At 48.4% G+C, this 18,151-nt stretch overlaps 1 protein-coding gene across 1 annotated transcript in view; it reads left to right on the top strand.

The window, feature by feature from the left end:
* Window positions 1–18,151, top strand: part of LOC119394510 (protein roadkill) — a 253,116-nt gene that overhangs the window by 56,790 nt on the left and 178,175 nt on the right. Inside the window, exon 2 of the mRNA XM_037661823.2 lies at window positions 12,259–12,308. The gene's annotated coding sequence lies outside the window, so the exon portion shown is untranslated. The remainder of the gene's footprint in view (window positions 1–12,258; window positions 12,309–18,151) is intronic.

Genomic DNA, 18,151 nt, shown 5'->3' with positions numbered 1-18,151 from the left:
GCATTGCCCAGTGGTAAAGGCGTCACTTTGCCCAGCGTTGACTGTAGAACAAAGGTCACTTGGAGTTGCACTGCGGCCACCATCATTTTCCGGCGGCGCATGGGTGTCCTGCTTGTGTTCGTTCTCAGGTGATTCACATAAACCGGTGCATTCTCCTGAGTCGCTACAGAAGTTCCGACGCGCTTGGCTTTCCACCAGTGCTGAGGAGGGCGAAGTTTTATCCTTCGAAGGAGGCGGTTCTTCTCCGTCCGCTTCATCGGTTCGAACTTTCTTGAAGTAAGACGCAAGACTCCTTTGCTTCGTTGCTGCAGAGTGTCTTTTCATTTTGCTGCCGCAATCCTGTGCACGCACACAGAAGTGGCCAGTGGCTCCAAAAAGACGTTTGCGACTGCTTCGACTGCCTGGCGTGAACGGCGGGCGATGTTTTCTTCCTCTCTTATCCACTTTACAGTGGCTAGAATGTAGAAGTGTGATGAACGCGCCGGCTCCCGCGTGGCGCATGTGTTTTCTGAACGCCGCTACAGCTGGTGTGCATGCAGGACCATTATTGTACTCCCGCTGCAGCAAACTGGATTAACGCTACTTAAAGACCTTTTCACAGAAGACTCCATGGGCACTCCATACTCCCCTTAATATACGTGAACCCCCCAAGAATGCACTGCCGAGACATTTGCACTCCCGTGGTACAGTCCAGAAAGCAGGTGTTGCTCCGTTCCTGTGAAAAAGTCACCTTTTCACAGACGGCTCCCTGGGCGCCTGCATAATTCTCTCTGGGCTGCGCTAATTAAATAGCCGTGACCCCCCAAAAATGCACTTTGTAGGCTGTGACGTCAGCCTCTGTACTCCCGCGCGCAGCCCAGCTTGGCGGCGTTTTTTCTCTCCTGTGAAAGTTGACCGCTGGTGCCGGATTGTGTGCCGGCTGTATCCTCGCTTTGTGTGCTTTGTAGGGAGGCGCATATACCTTGTGTGTACAGAAGAGGTAGATTTCCTTGCGTGTGGTTAAGGTTGTTCGAAGTTGCTCGGATATGCCAGTCTTTCAGTAGATGTCATCTTCGATGATTCGTTTCGGTGGCGAAGACTACAGTTTGAGAAAAGTTTACCCTGCAGCCTGCGTCCTCGGAATGCGCCGCTGAGTTTTTCCGCTTAGGGGTTTCGTTCCCTGGCAAATTTGCGCACGTCGTGTTGGTGTTGCCGTTGCTGTCGAACTGTTTACTTTCACAGAAGGAGACGCGCTTTTCGTAGAAACCCAAAGCCGACACGTGCGGTCCGCACAGACGGATAACTTCTCCAGCGGCAATGCACAAGGAAAGCATCTGGAATCAATAAAGGAGCTGCTACGGGGTGAAAGACGAAAAAGAAAAGACTCGAAGGAACGCGAGGGCGAAGTGCAAAGCTGTACAAATAGGGCAGGTGCGCGTGCGGGGGAGGGAGCGCTGAGGTGTTCTGGTAGGTTTGAAGAAAGGAAGAAGAGGGAAGCAATGCCAGGAAAGTTCCAGTGTAACTTTGGCAGCTGGGGGTCGCTGTGAAGGCGTGTAAATATTTTAGTATCACCCGAAAAGTTAAAGCATCAAAAAAATTTCGGGGGGGGTCAGAACCCCCTCAACCCCCCCCCTAGTTACGGGCCTGTCGAGCGCTGTAATTCCCGCACGCTGTCGGAGAGGTTGCAGTGTGTCAGCGCACTTAATGGTGCCAGTTGCTCTGCATGTGGACGATGTGGGTGCGCTTTGAAGACGCGGACAGGGAAGCAAATGTGTGTCCTGTATCTTCCCTGTCCGCGTCTTCAAAGCGAACCCACATCGTCGACAAGTTGCAGTGGCCTTGGTGAACTTTTTTGCAACCGATTTGCCGTCAAGTTGATTACGAGTATTTGTTTGCCCTCTAAGGGAAGTGCATTGGGGAAGGGGTGAAAAGAAAAAGCGAGGCAGTGGGTGTCATGCCCGCGATTAGAAGGGGTGATCGGTTGGCCTGTTCCAAATTTGTGGAGAGGGATTGATCGGTTCTCCTCACACTGCGCCCTCGGGCACTTTCCAGTCGCGTCGTCCGCTTGACGTCAGCCGCGCCTCCGAGGGATGTCAGAGGGGAAAGAAAGAGTCCCGGCTGCCTCCTCCGCACGAGGCCCGCGGTCCCTGACGGTATCGACGTGTTTCGCCAGCGAAGCCTTCTGCCTCCGCAGTTTCAAGGGCGCCACGTGGCTCGGCTGAAACGCGGCTGTTGCGATGCGCTCTCCCTTGCCTTTGGGGCTCCTCTCTCTCTTGCGCTGCCTTCTCGCGCCATTGGGGAGGCCAGGTCTCTCCCGACGGCACAGCGACGAGCTCGTGGACCAACGCACGTGTTTCTACGGGCAGGGCTTCCCCCTTTTTTTCTTCGCAGCTCCCTTGGGGCGACGGGGCCAATAGTCAGTCTGATCTCTTGGGCTCCGGCATTCTCTGACTCCCTTTTAACACCGTGCGTGCCGCCTCGTGACCATCTGATACCGTCTGGGCCAATTATCTGTTTTGCCTGATATTTATAGTTCATGGCTAGCACAATTCGAACCACCGAACTGAAACACGGGAGAAAGACGCTAACTTTCGACGGCGCGTATTTTCGAGGTCGCGGTTGCACATATATATGTGTAGTAATGCCAAGCTGCGAGTTTGAAAAGATAACAACACTGTCGCAGCATATCCATTTCAATTTGCGTTAGTCGCAGTTCAGGAAGGTCTACGCCGTACCTTTTGACAACGTAACACTGCTATTCGAGTGAACTCTGTTGTCGTCGGGGAAAATGTGCTCCTCGAGAGGATTTCTTCGCCCAAGGTGGGCGGCTCTCTCAGTCCAGACAGCCGTTGGCGAATACCGCGGCCTGTGCCCGATCCACCGGACTTGGCTGAGGCTCCAAGCTCTAACGTTGCCTCCAAACTTTATTCGATGACTTGTAGAGAAGCTTCAGCATGATAGTTTGTATACAGATAGTTTCGGTTACCTTAGTTCAGCCGTGCTTTTCGTGGAGGCTGGGCTTCAGATACTACTCGTAAGCTTATTGGGCATTTTAAGCTGCCTACTGTTAAATGTCTCTGTTATTACGTCATGCGAGTCTCGTCCACACAAGCGCCTTATATCGAAAAGATACTCCAAAAAAGGCAGAAGTTCCAAACTCCAAAAAAAAAAAGGCAAAAGCACCGGCAGTCATTACGTCCTTCACATATAATCTAATTTTACCTGCACTAGTTCAAACATTATCTACCTGATCGGATGTTCATATTGGGGAGTTTTCGAATAGGGGCCCCAAAGGTTTGAGGCCCCAAAGCCCTTTGCGTGTGCTCGCTTTGGGTCAAGCAGGAGCTAAGAGTTTTCGAATAGGGTCTGCGGCGCTTTGGGCACTCCCCCCTATTCTATAGATCACTCTAGTCGTGGCTAAGAGCCCTCGCTCCAGTGGAAGCCGTCATGTTTGTTTGACGCAAAGCTTTTGGGCCAGGCTTTGGGGCTCCTGCTAAATTCGAGAAATAGCGTCCCCAACGCAAAACCCAAACGCTGTATGGGTCTCGCGCATGCGCAGTGGCCTCGACGCTATTTATATGGGCCCCAAAACGATTGGGGCCCCTATTCGAAAACTCCCTATTGTCACAAACAGTACATTGGCGAAAAAGGATAGCCTGTTAATATTAGATTAAACGGCCATCGCGCGGACACGGCGAAAAAGTTACCGAAAGCAGTGCGCAGCGTTTCAATGTGGCAGCCACAACTTCGATGATCTCAAGCTTTACATTCTTCGGTGAAGCTTCCGGTCCCCTAGAGACTGAAAATATAAAGAGTCATGCCTTATTCACAAGTTTAATACACTCCAGCCAGCAGGTATGGACGTTTCAAAAGGGGGCTCTTGAATCCATCCGATATGGCACATACACTGCGAAAAGCAGTGAGACATAAGCCTTTCTTTTCGGAATTTGTAGCCGTGCTTTATCACCGTGAAATTGTCATTGTCGGACGAGTCGCCATATCATTGTCAGGTAACCATAATTCAGCAAAGCGCCTACCTCCCGTTTTACCCTTGGACACGAATGCCCCCCACCACCCCACGCTTTCTTTTTCACCGTGTCCTGTCTGGCTTTGACTCGCCCAATTCGTAACGCCGGTCCCTCCTGTCTGAATCACATTTTCTTTAAATATCGTCTTTCAGATGGCCCTGTACTCGACCTCTGCTTAGGAGTGGGTATCGGCAGAATAAAAATTCACGCGGTCCCTTATGCCCAGCCCGGTGACCCACGTTTTGCCGAGTAACCCGGCGACTGCTTTTCGCCACATGTGTGGCATACGGGGAGAGACACCCAGGTGCGAGAATCAATCTCTCGCAGCGATAGGGAGCGAGCGTGTCCTTCCGGCGTCGCCGATGACGCGGCGACCTTGCGGCGTCGCTGGAGATCAAGGCTGCGCGTCCAAGGTGAAGCCCGGAGGGGGTGAGGGACGCCCTCCGCCTCGACTGCTGACGTCGTTGGCGCCCGTACTGCGCCGCGTACTGCCGTTCGGCCGCGTACCCGACACGGTGGTGTAGTGGTTATGGCGTTCGAATGCTGACCCGAAGGTCGCGGGATCGAATCCCAGGCGCGGCGGCCGGATTTTCGGTGGAGGCGAAAATGTTTGAGGCTCGGGTACATAGATTTAGGCGCACGTTAAAGGGACACTAAAGGCAAATATTAAGTCGACGTTGATTGTTGAAATAGCGGTCCAGAAACTTCGTAGCGCTGCTTTTGTGCCAAGGAAGTGCTTATTTTGAAATAAAATCACGTTTTTAGTGGTCCGCATCGCGTTAGCGCGGTTCAAATCTCCCGCCTGAAAATACGATTCTCATACGTCACTGCTGCCGTGCCCAACGTTGCCCGCTTTTACTGCGCGGCCGCCGACACTAGTAGCAGCCGAGCGGAAGTAGCGGGACCCACAGTAGCAACAACGGCGCTGCGGCAAAGACTTGCTCAGATGGGCACATTCAAAGCCGTCACCAAGTTGCGGTTGGTCTCGTAATCCTCAGTACGAAAGTGCAGCGAGCACACACGCAGAGGTTTTGACTGTTTAGCACACTGGCGCAATGGCATGACACTAGGCCACTTCGAGCGTAAGGGTTCATTCCGCGGCACCCAGTGAAAAGACACACCGGTTTCCTTGCTGCAGCGCTGGCGTTGTGCACCATTCGGGCATCCGGCAATATCACACGAATGCGGCATTTTGTCGAACTTCCTGTCAGAGCGACTTTCACGAGCACGCAAAACACGCACGGCAGTACGCGATCCCGAAACTACCACTGAGACGGGCGAGGCACAGCTCGGCGAAAACGGAACCTTTGAACCACGCGCGCCGTTCCCCATGGCAACGCCACGGAGGTTTTGTTTTCCATGAATCAAGCGGAAACGAACAAACAGCATTTTATTGCGTGTTTTGATGCTCGGAATGTTGTTTTTTTACTGCTGCTAGTTTGATTACTAGTGATTTATTGTAGGCCGACTTCCCTACGTCATCGGGATCACTTCGAAAATGTCCCACTCGTGGCGCTCATCATGTGATACATTTAGCTTAATTTCTCGGTAAGTATGGCACTGCTGTTGATAATATTGCCGTTTTAGAAGTTGTCATACATTGGGCTTTCACTCTGACATAAATTGTTATTTGCCTTTAGTGTCCCTTTAAAGAATCCCAGGGGGTCGAAATTTCCGGAGCCCTCTACTACGGCGTCCCTCGTAATCATATCGTGGTTTTGGGACGTTAAATCCCAACAATTATTATTGCCGTGCGGCCGCCGTTTCTCCCTGGACGCTGGGCTTCACTGGCGCGCGGGCGTATCTTGCGGAGAAGGCTCGTCTAATTCGGGCCGGTGAGGTGCTAACCGGATGCTGCTCATTGTCGACTTCCCTTGGAAAGCCTGTTGCTTTGTCCGCTGCTCATTTCTTAAGGACTTCACCAACAGGGACGCTAAACTGAAACATTAAAAAGCCATTCCTTCAGAATTCTATTAATTTTTCTATTAATTATGACAGGAGTCTTTTTTCCGAATTTCGCGCGGAAGCTTCAGCACGTGAATGTCAGTGTGAGCTCACGAGTTTCAAAGATTCTTTTTCAGTATTTTAGCCACATTGGTCTGAAATTTCCTGAAGCTTGCTATGTTAAGACTTTGCGTCCCTCAAAATACAGTGCAAACAATTTCCAGCGATAAGCGATTACGTAGGCCCTTGCAAAAGCAGTCGAAATCTATGACGTCACAGCGAGCTGATACGGGAACTTTTTGCGCGTTTTTTCGCTTACCAAGCTTCACATTTTTGCGACGTTCGTTGCAGATCGGGCCAAGAGTGATTTCTCGTGTTTGTTGGTTATACAAGCTCTATCATTACGCCGCCCTGCCTTCGTGAGAAGAGACGCCGCATATGGCAGGGCCAGTGCCTGTTCCTGGCATTCTTGCCGAATATCTCGCCGACGGAAGGCCACGAAACGTTAGCTAAAAATATTCCAATGTTTAATGAGGCTTCAGTTGGGGCTTCCTGATATGACATTGTTGTATTTTCTGCGTTGCACCTTTTAACGCAAAGGACGACAAAGTTGAATCGAAGCCTAGTTTGTAGCATAGCGCAGAAACAGACGTGGACAAAAGATGATGTAACGAACGGACACTGACTTCCAACAAGGAAATTTCATTTCCGCGATCGGTCATATATAGCGGCCGTTTGATATGTATATTATCATCATATCTGGTTGCCCTGTGCCTGTTGTCTCCCGGGTCCTCGGTCCAAATAAACGTCTGCCCAATTAGGACGTCATCATAAATAAATAATAATAATTGTTGGGGTTTAACGTCCCAAAACCACGATACGATGATGAGAGACGCCGCAGTGGAGGGCTCCGGAAATTTCGACCACCTGGGCTTCTTTAACGTGCACCTAAATCTAAGCACACGGCGGGCCTCAAGCATTTTCGCCTCCTTCGAAAATGCGGCCGCCGCAGCCGCGATTCGATCCCGCGACCTGCGGGTCAGCAGTCGAGCACCAAAACCGCTAGGCCACCGTGGTGGGTCGTATACATGTATAAACGCCCACCAGTGATAGCATAGCTATCTTTTGTAACTAATGGTAAATCAAGAGCAACTTTCAATCTAATGCGACAACAACTGAGCGCAACAACTTATACACTGCGAACGAAATCGCATTTTAGGGCATGCGTAAGCACATGTCACTGACGGCTTGCTTATGCAGGGGTCGCCGGCAGAAATAATTCGATCGGTTTCAAATATTCAATTTCTTGCAAGAATGACAGCGTTTTCTAGTAGTGGGTGGCATTCGCACTTTTTGCAGTGGAACCGTCACCTGACGGACTTTGTGTCTTCTCTCAGGCGGTCTTTCATTCAACTTCCCGTCTGACTTGTGTAACAGTTTTCGCACGAGAGGGGAATGCGATAAAAAACACCACACGCGATGAACTGCTTTTGACCACAGACCAAGCCTTGTTCGGAACTCGTTTGGAGCCGAAGAAACGACCCTTATGGCCTCCTATCTTTTTCAAACTGTGGGTGGCTATCACGACCGCTGACTCCATCGTTTCACTGCAGGGGCATCTGTTTCAGCAACTTTTCCGCTACTGACACCAACACATGTTTAGGATAGCCGGCGTCTTTAGGACGTGTGACTTGTTGATGGGCTTCGATTGGTTGAGGGCACGAGTTTATTTGACACACAGGCTAGCTATGCCCCTCTTCACCAACTTGCAGTCAGCCGTATGATATTGGAGAAGGGGCTTGTTAGCTCTTGGGCTGTAAGTCAATTGTCAGTTAACACGAACGTCAAGAAAACGAAGCGAATCATCTACTGGCATTTCAAAAGTCACCTCAAGAGCTTTTTAATACTCACGAAAAATTTTGAGCGCATCCGCACAATCTTTTTGAAAACTCGTGCTATGGCAGTCAATAACCACTAAAAAATCGTCAACAAAGCTTTCTTCAAAGCTGTTAACCCCGTGAGGCGTTCACATTTCGCTAAAAATAGGTTACTAAGCACCGGAGCCAGGCACGAATATACGCAAATTCCATTTTTTTTTTTTTTTGCAGGATAACTCTTCTGTTGTATGATAGGTGAAAAAACGTAGCAATTAAGTACGATAGGTGAACCATAGCAGATAAGCACGAAGCATCACACGCATAGAATAAGCAATCAACTTGTGTACTTGAGACGACTGCCGTTTTTTCCTGACCGAGATTCTGCTGCGACGCGCCTTTTCTCAATGTCGTCACGTGATGTTCCGGTCTGGCATAACACAGCGGCGGCATTTCCTGCGTGCCCTGAGCGCTCAGTTTCGATGTCGCCTGGATCCGAGCTCAATCTCGATGACTAATATCTCAAGTTACACGTGTTTCTTGAGATTTCTAAAAAATGGTATTGCCATAAATTATCACGTCCTACTACTCTTCCATATAAGCAGTTGCCCTGTAGTTGATAATTAAAACGTTACTTAACGAGTTCTCGTTCAGTAAACATTTCAGTCTAATTTTAGGTGCGGCAAGGTATTTCCGCCTCGACGTAGAGTTTGTGTGCGAAGGTGACAGTGCCTGACTGTCAGAGCATTTTCGTAAAAAAAAAAAAAAATATATATATATATGTGTTGCAAGAAAAGAACACCCTGTGTAGAAGTAGCCTTTAGAGTGAGGGGAGACAAATGTGAACGAACAGGCAGCGTACGAGATGAGCTGCGGCTTCCGCTATATCAACGGACATGTGCACGGCACGTGTGGCCTCTGAATCGAGGATAGTGTGAGTGTGTCGCATATATCGTCACGGTTGGGCAGCAGAGATAATTGCTAAGCAGTTAGAAGGAATTGCCGATGGTCTGGGAGCACAGTCCGAGTACCTCACGCAGCAAAGATTCTGCTGCTCATCTGCAAATGAAAAATATCGTTACGAGCCTGAGTAAGAGTGTGCAGCATGGGAGCTCGAATGCTATGGAAAACGCCAAGCCTGCGCGGAACACTCATCGCATTCATAGCGTGATCTGGAGGAAGGACCTTCGTAGAGCCCTTTGTCAACTCTCTCAGGGCGACTGCTGCACGTACACTTGCGAAGTACCCACTACGCCATAATTCATCATTTCGCGAAGTATCGAGGTACCTACACTACGCAAAACAATGCATGCACCTACAGCTGCACAATTTGTTGATGATGAATAATTATGCCTGATCCCTTTGTAACGGGTGGGAAGCTACCCACTCGTTAACGCAATTCACATTGCGTAGTGCCTGACGCGATTTTACTCTTCTGCCACGCAATATTACATCTGTGAAAGGAGCCCGACATGACGCCTGTATACTGTGTTTTTGCGGAGAAGATTCGAGCGTGGGCGTGACTCTGTGGTAGAATATTCAACTGCCGCGCAGAGCTTCGGTTCGCGCTCGGACCCTGCTTTTCGTTTTTCCCTCATTGTGCGCGATGGCTGCTCGGCGAACAACATAAAAAAAAAAGTCCGGCTGTTGTGAGCTCATAACAGCTTACGCTGTAAAACGAAGGAGGGTCGTGATGTTCGGCGTGCGTTTCTTCTTGCGCGTCCCTCTGACGTGTAGTCAGATGTGGATGGGCGAAGAAAAATCCATTGTTTTCACTCGAAGGGATTCGTCTTGAAAAATTATCAGCGAATGCCCCTGCGTCGCCCCGGTCTTTTATGCACTGACTATTTCTGAAGAATAATCTCAGTGCAAAAGAAAAAAAAAAGAAGAAGACAGGACGTTTGAGGAAGGAATAATGCCCATTTATATATTTAGGTGAAAGCAAAGAATGTTTTTACTCGATGCATGCGCTCCGCCAACTTTGTTATGTCTCGCTGTTTCAGGGTAAATTTCCGAGTAATCACTAAACTATTTGACGCTGTCTTTATGACGACTAACATTTTGAATTAGCTTTTTTTTTATTATATGTTCGCTTTATCAGTTTTCTTGTGCATCGACATTATAGGTCGGCAAACTCACTCACACTCAGATGGAGCCGTAGGTCTGAGTCCGAGTGAGCCCTAAGAGCAAAATATTTTTCTTGAGTGAGTCCGAGCGAGCTCCACATGTTTTGTTTACATTTGGCCCTATCTACGCATATTCAGCATTACTATCAGCCTTATGTCGGCTGACGTTTATACTCACGTCTCTTCACACATACTTCAACGCACACGAGCACATACGCATGCTGAGTATTTATTAATCAGAGGCTTTACATACAGGAAGGAGGCGGGAGGGGGGGGGGGGTTGTTGACCTTCCCACGCAAACTTTTTCACGGGAAGTTCTTGATGAAGATATATTGTGTGAGCCATCTGTTTCAATATGTCCTTACTTTATTGCAACCACTGATAACTCCTATTTGAAGATGCGAGATTAAAAGGCGCCAAGTAAAGCAGAGTTTATGCAAGGTATTGGTGTTAATCGTTGACTCCATGGTCGAAAAAGCTAATTATCCGCTGACGGACTCGTGAGTCGACTCTCTCAGACTCAGCTCGAGCCGTGAGTCTGAGCCTGAGTGAGCCCGAATAAGCAATATTTTGGTGAGATTGAGTCCGAGTGAGCCCGGTTGGGGAAAATTTTTGTGAGTATGGGTCCGAGTGAGCCCTAAGCGCAAAATATATTACTTCAGAGAGTCTGAGCAAGCTCTCCTTTTTTTGCCGATCTATGGTCCACTCTACTCGTCTTCAGCATCACTGTAAGCCTTATGTCGGCTCACGTTTATACTCGCGTCTACTCACACTTATTTCAACGCACTAGCGTGCATATGCGCCGCCTAATCAGAGGCGTGTGTTTACGGAGGGGTGGCGGTGTCTCGACCTCTTCCCAGCTAACTCTTTGACGGGAAGTCCTTGACAAAAGTATCTCGTGTGGGTCGCGTCTTTCATAGAAATGTCCTTACTGGATTGCAACAACTGATGACTCGTATTTGAAGGCACGATATCAAAAGGCGCCCGTTGAGCCCTAATTATGTGAGCGATTGGCGTTAAAGAGCATTGACACCATGATCGAAACAGCTAAGTACACGCACTCGTGAGTCGACTCACTCATGACTTGTATCAAACCCCGAGTCCGAGTCAGTCCGGTTGAGCAAAGTTTTGGTGAGCCCCAAGCGCAAAATATATTTATTGAGTGAGTCTGGGTGAGCTCCACTGTTTGTGTCGACATAGGAGGTCCTGCCTGCGGTTTTTAACGGCACTTCCTTCTCATCCACATCGGACATCCGACGAACCCACGTGGTCCAGCCCACGCGACGAGTGAGAGCGTGATCACGTGATGACGTCATCATATGGCACCGTCACTCGGTCAAAGGCGGACCGATCACGGAGGCAGTGCAAAACCACGTTAGGTGAAGAGAGCGTTCGGAGGGGAGGATCGAGCGAGAAGAAGTAGCGCCTTCTGGGGCGAATGGACAAGGGAGTTTTTTCTCGGGGTTAGGTACGGATTGCGACTCGGCAATATCGACTGCTCGGAATTCGTCGACACGCGAGAAACGGCTGCGGAAGTGGCGGCAATTTATGCTTCTATCCCAGGAACTACTATTGTCGGGGGTTCTGTATTATGCATAACCGATGATGCCGAAAGACAGTTAAACCACGGAAAGCATAAGGGACATTATTTTGTGTTTTTTTTTAACTATAGCGTAATGATTGTTGCGCACTTAAATTGAAAGGAACTAAAGTGGACGAAAAATCACCCTCTCCGTCGGTGGGACCCGTCGGTGGGATTCGAAGGTTGTGGGTTCGGGTCGGAAAGGGTGAGTTGTTGTCCACTTTAATTTCTTTCAATTTAACTGTGCAAGAAATTTCGTCATCCTGCGCGAAATGATTGCCAAGGTCAACAATTTATGCTTTCATATCAGCAATTATGAGTTTCAAAGGTTGTTGTTGTACTTGTTTACCCACCGAAATGCTCTTGCATTTAGTCATTTAAATAAAAACGCCGCACTTGTTTCCACACACGCGTGGGTATACATTTGGCTACTGTTACTGCCCTTGGCTCAAGTTGGCTACTTCTACGCAAGTTTTTCCAATTTCGTGGCAACTTTTTTTTTTTTTTACTTTTGGACATGGCAACCTTGCCTGGCGAAATTCTGAACAGCAACGACGCAGTCTTTGTCCTAAACCGCGCGGCGGCCGCGTTCGTTTACTCCGCCGTCTCGACTGTCAGCACCCATATATGGAACGCAGTGTCGCTTTGTATTGGACAAGTGCGCTGCTCTTGTTTCGAGGATTCCAGAAGAACGGTGCTGACGTGCCCGTTTTCTTTCTTTCAGCCCAACCTCGTCTTCTGCACGACCTCAAGTCTGCCGTGTACGGAACAAAAGTGAGTACGCGTGGGTCACTTTTTTGCGAATTACGTCACGAGTATATGTGGTGTTGCCACGTGGAAACTGCTGCCGCTAAGAGACCTCTCCTTTTGGGACCGCATAAACCAGCCTACGACGCCTGCAGTCAACTCGCGCCTGCTTCGATTCTCCGCGTAACTTCGCGGCACACTGCGAGCAATTAACGAACCACGGAAGCGCTGCAACGGGATATGCGATTGGTGTTGTCATTTCTCGTGAGAAGGTAGCGTGGAAGAAGGCATTGGAAATGCGCTATGGCGCGAGCATAAATGACTTACGTATGCGCTGTAAATGTTTTCTGAGGAATATCAGGCGAGGGTTGTATAGTAAACGGCCTTATCGAGGTGCCCCTAGTCACAACATAGTGACAGAATCAATGCGAAATAAAGGACGCATCTGAGGCGCGTGTGTTGTGGCATCTACAGCGGTTGATTGCGTCGAGAAAAAGCGCCGGCGACTAACAACGGTCTCTGTTGGTAGTCATTGGAGCATGCATCTTGTGAGCGCTCATTCACTCGGTCCTATTTGGGTGCTGTGGACTTCCCCAGCGCACACTCCAACCTACTTCGGAGCCACAGTACACGACACACACTCTAAGCCGCAAAGGTGCGAAATGGGAGTAAGTGCTGCATTTCGTCCCCGCAACAGGTAGTTAGTCCCCGGGGGGATTAAGTGCAAGACGAGGGTGCCGTGTGCAAAGTGAGGGAGGAACTGTTAGACCACAGGGAGCAACGTTTACTCCCACGGAACTTTCCGGCGCAGTGGCGGCCTCGAACGAATGGTCAGCATGCGCGTATTCAAAGAGTCCGCTAAAGAAATGAACTGTTAACAGTTTATTTAAGTGTAAACGGTCTTGTCAACTACGGCAACTGCGGCAGAAGTAAAGTAATATAGTTCATATGGCATAATAAACAAATGCGAAAAAGCTCCCACACACACACACACACACACAAAAAGTGCTCGCGCCCAAGCTGTATCAATGCGCGGCGTGGTGTTCTCGTCGTATGCACGGCAAGCTAGGACTCGGCGGTTTCGCGGTGTGTTGTGGATGTGTTCTCGTTTCGTGGTTGCGATTGCTGTCACTTGTGGTGCACTGAATCAGCTTCGCGCTGTGGTAAACGTGATCTGCTACTGGAATGAAGTGCTACGCTATCGAAATGCTACGCGCCGACTGGGACATCGCCTGAGAGGTGAGTGTAAACAAGGCTGCCATCAGTCCGCGTGATTTTACCTGTGTGCAGTTGATATGTAACGATCACCGCTTGTTTAACATTCACATTCTGCGATAACAAAACACGCATGATTGATGAGCTCGCGCGATACAGCGTCGCGAGTGCTGCCCCGCCTGCTATAGAATTACAAGCATGATGGTTGGGCCATCGAAACATGGTAACCTCGGTGAAGGCTCAACATTAGCTGTAGCAAGTACAGCTGTTCAAAAATAGTTTTGTTTTCAGTGCTGCCCAAATAAGCGTTGTTTATCAGAAATATTCGCGACTTTTTAAAAGAAAATTGACGTAAACTCCGCACAATATCTTCTATTGCAAGGTAAACAAGTCATTTGGGAAGATTGGCTGTTAAAATAGTATGTCTATAGCTAAAGGCTTAGCACCGCTAACACGGGCACTCGGCGACGGCATCGGCGATTTCGCTCGTTTGTAGCGATGCTAGGAATCATTTAATTTTTCTATCTCTCAAATGAAGAGCAAGCTTTATTGATAAATAAGCGGGCCCACTAGCGGGTCGCTGTGAAAGCGTGAAACGTTAAACTCGACGACGGGTTTTTCCGAACTTCATAACACATTCTGAACTGTTCCATTGCACTATATGACAGGTTCTGTGAAAGAGCAGTTTTCATCTAATTTTTACGCATGCAGCATATCTAACAGACGCCTTGTGACGTAACTGCAAATGCACGAATAGTTCTGCCGGAAATATTAATGCTTCTGCAATTACTTTTTCAGGAAATCGATGAATGAGAGCGTTGCGCCTCCTGAGAAACGTATTCAACATCTTGCAGCTATGAACACGCTCTCCGCAGCTGTCGATGGTGCTGTTGCACTTCCTGACGTCGGCTGGACAGCATCCATTCGGATAAAACATTGCACTTTTCATTGTCTCTTTTATAATACAGGGAAGCCATCCTATTTTCTGTATTCAACAAAGTTGTTCAATTTATGTGTACACACGATGCTGCAGAATTGACACGAGTCGTTGAATAAACTTGGTTGTTTCTTTAGGCGTTTTCGTTTTTTTGTCATTAAGCAGACATTTTCGCTGAACGATATAACCAACCGTGTTCTGCACAGTGAGAAGCGAGCAAGCTTGGCACGTCGACGGGAGCATATATGAGAACGTTTATATATATACATACATTCATCAAGCGCCCAAATTCGCTCGAAACACGCGCACAGAAAAAACCAATCCAACGCATTTTACACTTTCATGAACGTGATCACCGAATGGTTGCTTGCGAAACACTGAAGGCTGAAGTCTAATATAAGGAATCTTGCTACTTTGACTAACATGGCAGAACATGCAGCTTCCAGACGGTGCCTGTACATATATAGCCCCGGTAATATTCACTCTGCTACGTACTGGCGTGTGGTATAGTGGTTAGCGTACGCGACTGCTGATTCAATGGTCATGAGTTCGAATCCTGTGTGTTTGTTGTGAATTTTCTGTAGTTTACTTCTGAATTTATTTCTGTGTATTAATTGTATATGTCGTCAAATGCGTGTATCAACCTCCGAATTCTCGGTAATTCAACCAGAAACTGTAAAAAATTGATTTTTTTTTTATCGAGAAGGAGCAACTGTTAGTCCCATCAGGGGTAACAGTTCGTCCCTACGCAGCTACCATGCAAAAAGAGGAATAAATCAGTTACTCCCTAAAAGGGGTAACTTTTACACCCAACATTTCGTCCCTCAAAACAACTGAGGACTAACAGTTCGTCCCTTGACAGTTACTCCCTAAAGGACGAATCGTTCATCCTTTAGGGAGTAATGGTTGTGGCAGTGCAGTTACCCCCCAAAAGGGCGAACCACAGACCCCTTTTCGTCCTTTGCGGCTTAGAGTGCACAGTAACAACGAAACGTTTATCTTGCATTGCCAAAACGTTGACGGTGGCCCCGGGAAGGATGATCGAGGTATACCTCGACGGAGCAAGATGCACGCAAGCAGCGATCGGAGTCCACCTTGGACTCGCGGTCGATGCTTCTTTCCTGCCCCGGCCATCCCAACCGTCCGCTTTCGGCGGCTCGCGCGCCCTCGGCCAATCAACGCGCGCACTTCCGTGGCGAAGAACCGGTCCCCAGCGAATGTGGCGAGGAGGTAGTGCGAGAGTGCGCCTCGCAGGAGAGAGATGATCGAGCACAATACGGTACATATGCTTCCTTATTTGCAAATTGATTTTGCATTCGTGTTTCGTTCGTGCACACACTGTTTGTTCGCGATGCGAGTAATCCACAATAATAACGCTGCTATTAATCTATGATAACTATACGACACGAAGATTGCCCAAAAATATGGTCGTTTGTTACCCACTGCGCGGTATTAATGGACACGACATTGCGCTGCTGGGCTCCAGGTTGCGAGTTCGATGCAAGTCGCGGCGGTCATATTTCGATGGGGGCAGGAATCCGAATACTCTCGTGTAATTAAGTGCACGCACAACCCCAGCTGTGCAGTGTGTCGGCATCGTGGTTTTCGAATGTGACGTATTTGGTTCAGAATCAAAAGGGTCCCAAGCCTCATTTCTAAGTAATGATCGCTTGGTCTCAGTCTCGGAGTTTATGGCTTCACGAATCGATCGCCGCAAAAGTTTGTCGAATCCGCCAAGTACGAGCGGAGTCACGGGGATTTGTCGCACGCGCTTTCTCTCTTCGTTCGTCCCGACAAGCGGGCTGGACAGGGAGGGACGACGAGGGGCAAAGAAGCCACGTCGCGGGCGCGTCGTAGAAGCGATCCCTCTCTCCGGGTGTTATTCCAGAGCGCGCTAGTGTCCTACTGTGTACCTTCAGCACACGCTAGAGCGCGGCGCCGGGAATTCGGGTGGCGGCACCCCGTGGCAAGAACCGGATCTGATCCAAGCGTCGCTCTTGTGTTTGTCAGCTGTCGGCCAATGGCAGCAGTCTGTTGTATGACAAAAGATCTGCTCTATTGTCCGAAGAGAGTGTACAGGCCTCTGTATCAAGAGCATAGGCGTGCGCACAGGGGGAGGGGCAGGGGGGGCAGCCCCCCCCCCCTAGTCATCTAAGAGGGGGGCGCAAAATCTTCCCCATACATTTACTTAGTAGGGTGGGGGGCGCTGCGATTAACCTTTGCCCCCCCTGATGGGGAACCCTGCGGACGCCTATGATCAAGAGAGTGTGCTCGAGAAAATGCAAGCTTCCCGCTCCTTGCCGCGCACGACTGCGAGATTTGGCTGAGCTCTTCACAGCAGCATCTGCTTTCCGCTGCACGTGCTTTCCTTCGGGAATAAATTATTTCTGAACAAAACAAGCGACTCGGCGTCGCCTTGATTTTTAATTTGCTCACTCGAGCTTTCCTAGGTCGAGAAGTGTCAGTGTGCAACTCTCGATTTTGACGCTTTGTTTCGGGATCGTACTCGAAAATCCACGTTTCGTCACCGTCTGATAATCCTGTCGGGAAGGTCAAGGCACACGTTTTCCTATCGTCTTTCTGTTCGATGAAGAGGTTTTTCGACATCAATATGGCACACATTTCTCATGCGCAAATTTTATTTATTTATTTATTTATTTGTTTGTTTGTTTGTTTGTTTGTTTGTTTGTTTATTTATTTATTTATTTAGATCGCCTCGCAGGCTTCTACATGGGAGCATTGTGTGAGGGGGGCATTACATAAGTAGGGGCAATATCAGGAGCGTGAGAACATAGTTTAACACTGCAAAGTAACAACATCCTTATACAATAGTTAATAACACATTGGTAATTAAAAAAGACGGCCATTACCTCGGCCCTAAAATTAGCTCGATTACGAATGTTAACGATGTCAATAATAGCCTGCGGCAAAATGGATGAATTGAATGCAGTGGTTCTACCTGAAATGCGTTGGAAGCTTAGTGGGTTATTTAAACGACGTGAAGCGGCAGCGTTGAATCATTGGCATTATGGACGATCTTATGAAATGGCAGAATTAAGTCAATGAGTCTCCATGATTGCAAGGTTGACAGTGGCTTTAATATAGTTTCGGGAAATGCAACGTGCGGCACGATTTTCAATCATTTCAGGGGAATTAATTAAAGAAGCCTGATAGGATGACTAAATGCGTGATGCGTACTCTAGTTGCGGACGAACAAATGTATGATAGTTTAGATAGCCTAATGTGCGGGGTGCATTAGCTGTTACTTTATGCATGCACGAGTGGACCAGCAGTGATTATTGGAGAAATGAACACCAAGGTATTTGTATGAAGTGGCTTGGGAACTTGTAAGGTATTCAGTAAGTAATTAAAAGATGCGTTAGAATTTTTCCGGTTGAATGCTATGAACTGAAATTTATCGGCGTTAACCCTTTCAGCCCTGAATTTTTTTTAACGGGTAAATAATTTTTTTCTTGTTGATATTTCTTTTTTTATCACCTCAAGAACGCGAAAATATTCTTTTCTGAGCATCCCATGAGTGTATGAGAAAAATAGTGCCATGTCCTAAATATAGGACACCAGGGCTTAGTGGTTGTGAAGGGAAATATGCTGAATTTCGATATTGCTATTTATTTTACTGCGTTTACACCTGGGTGTGTTCAGATAAGGACAGACCAAGGGGGGTCCCGACTATTTTTTGTTTTGCACGAAATTTTTA

This window comes from Rhipicephalus sanguineus, chromosome 5, assembly GCF_013339695.2.
Source record: "Rhipicephalus sanguineus isolate Rsan-2018 chromosome 5, BIME_Rsan_1.4, whole genome shotgun sequence".
In the NCBI taxonomy this organism is placed as follows: domain Eukaryota; kingdom Metazoa; phylum Arthropoda; class Arachnida; order Ixodida; family Ixodidae; genus Rhipicephalus; species Rhipicephalus sanguineus.
This window is presented reverse-complemented; position numbering and strand designations above follow the sequence as displayed.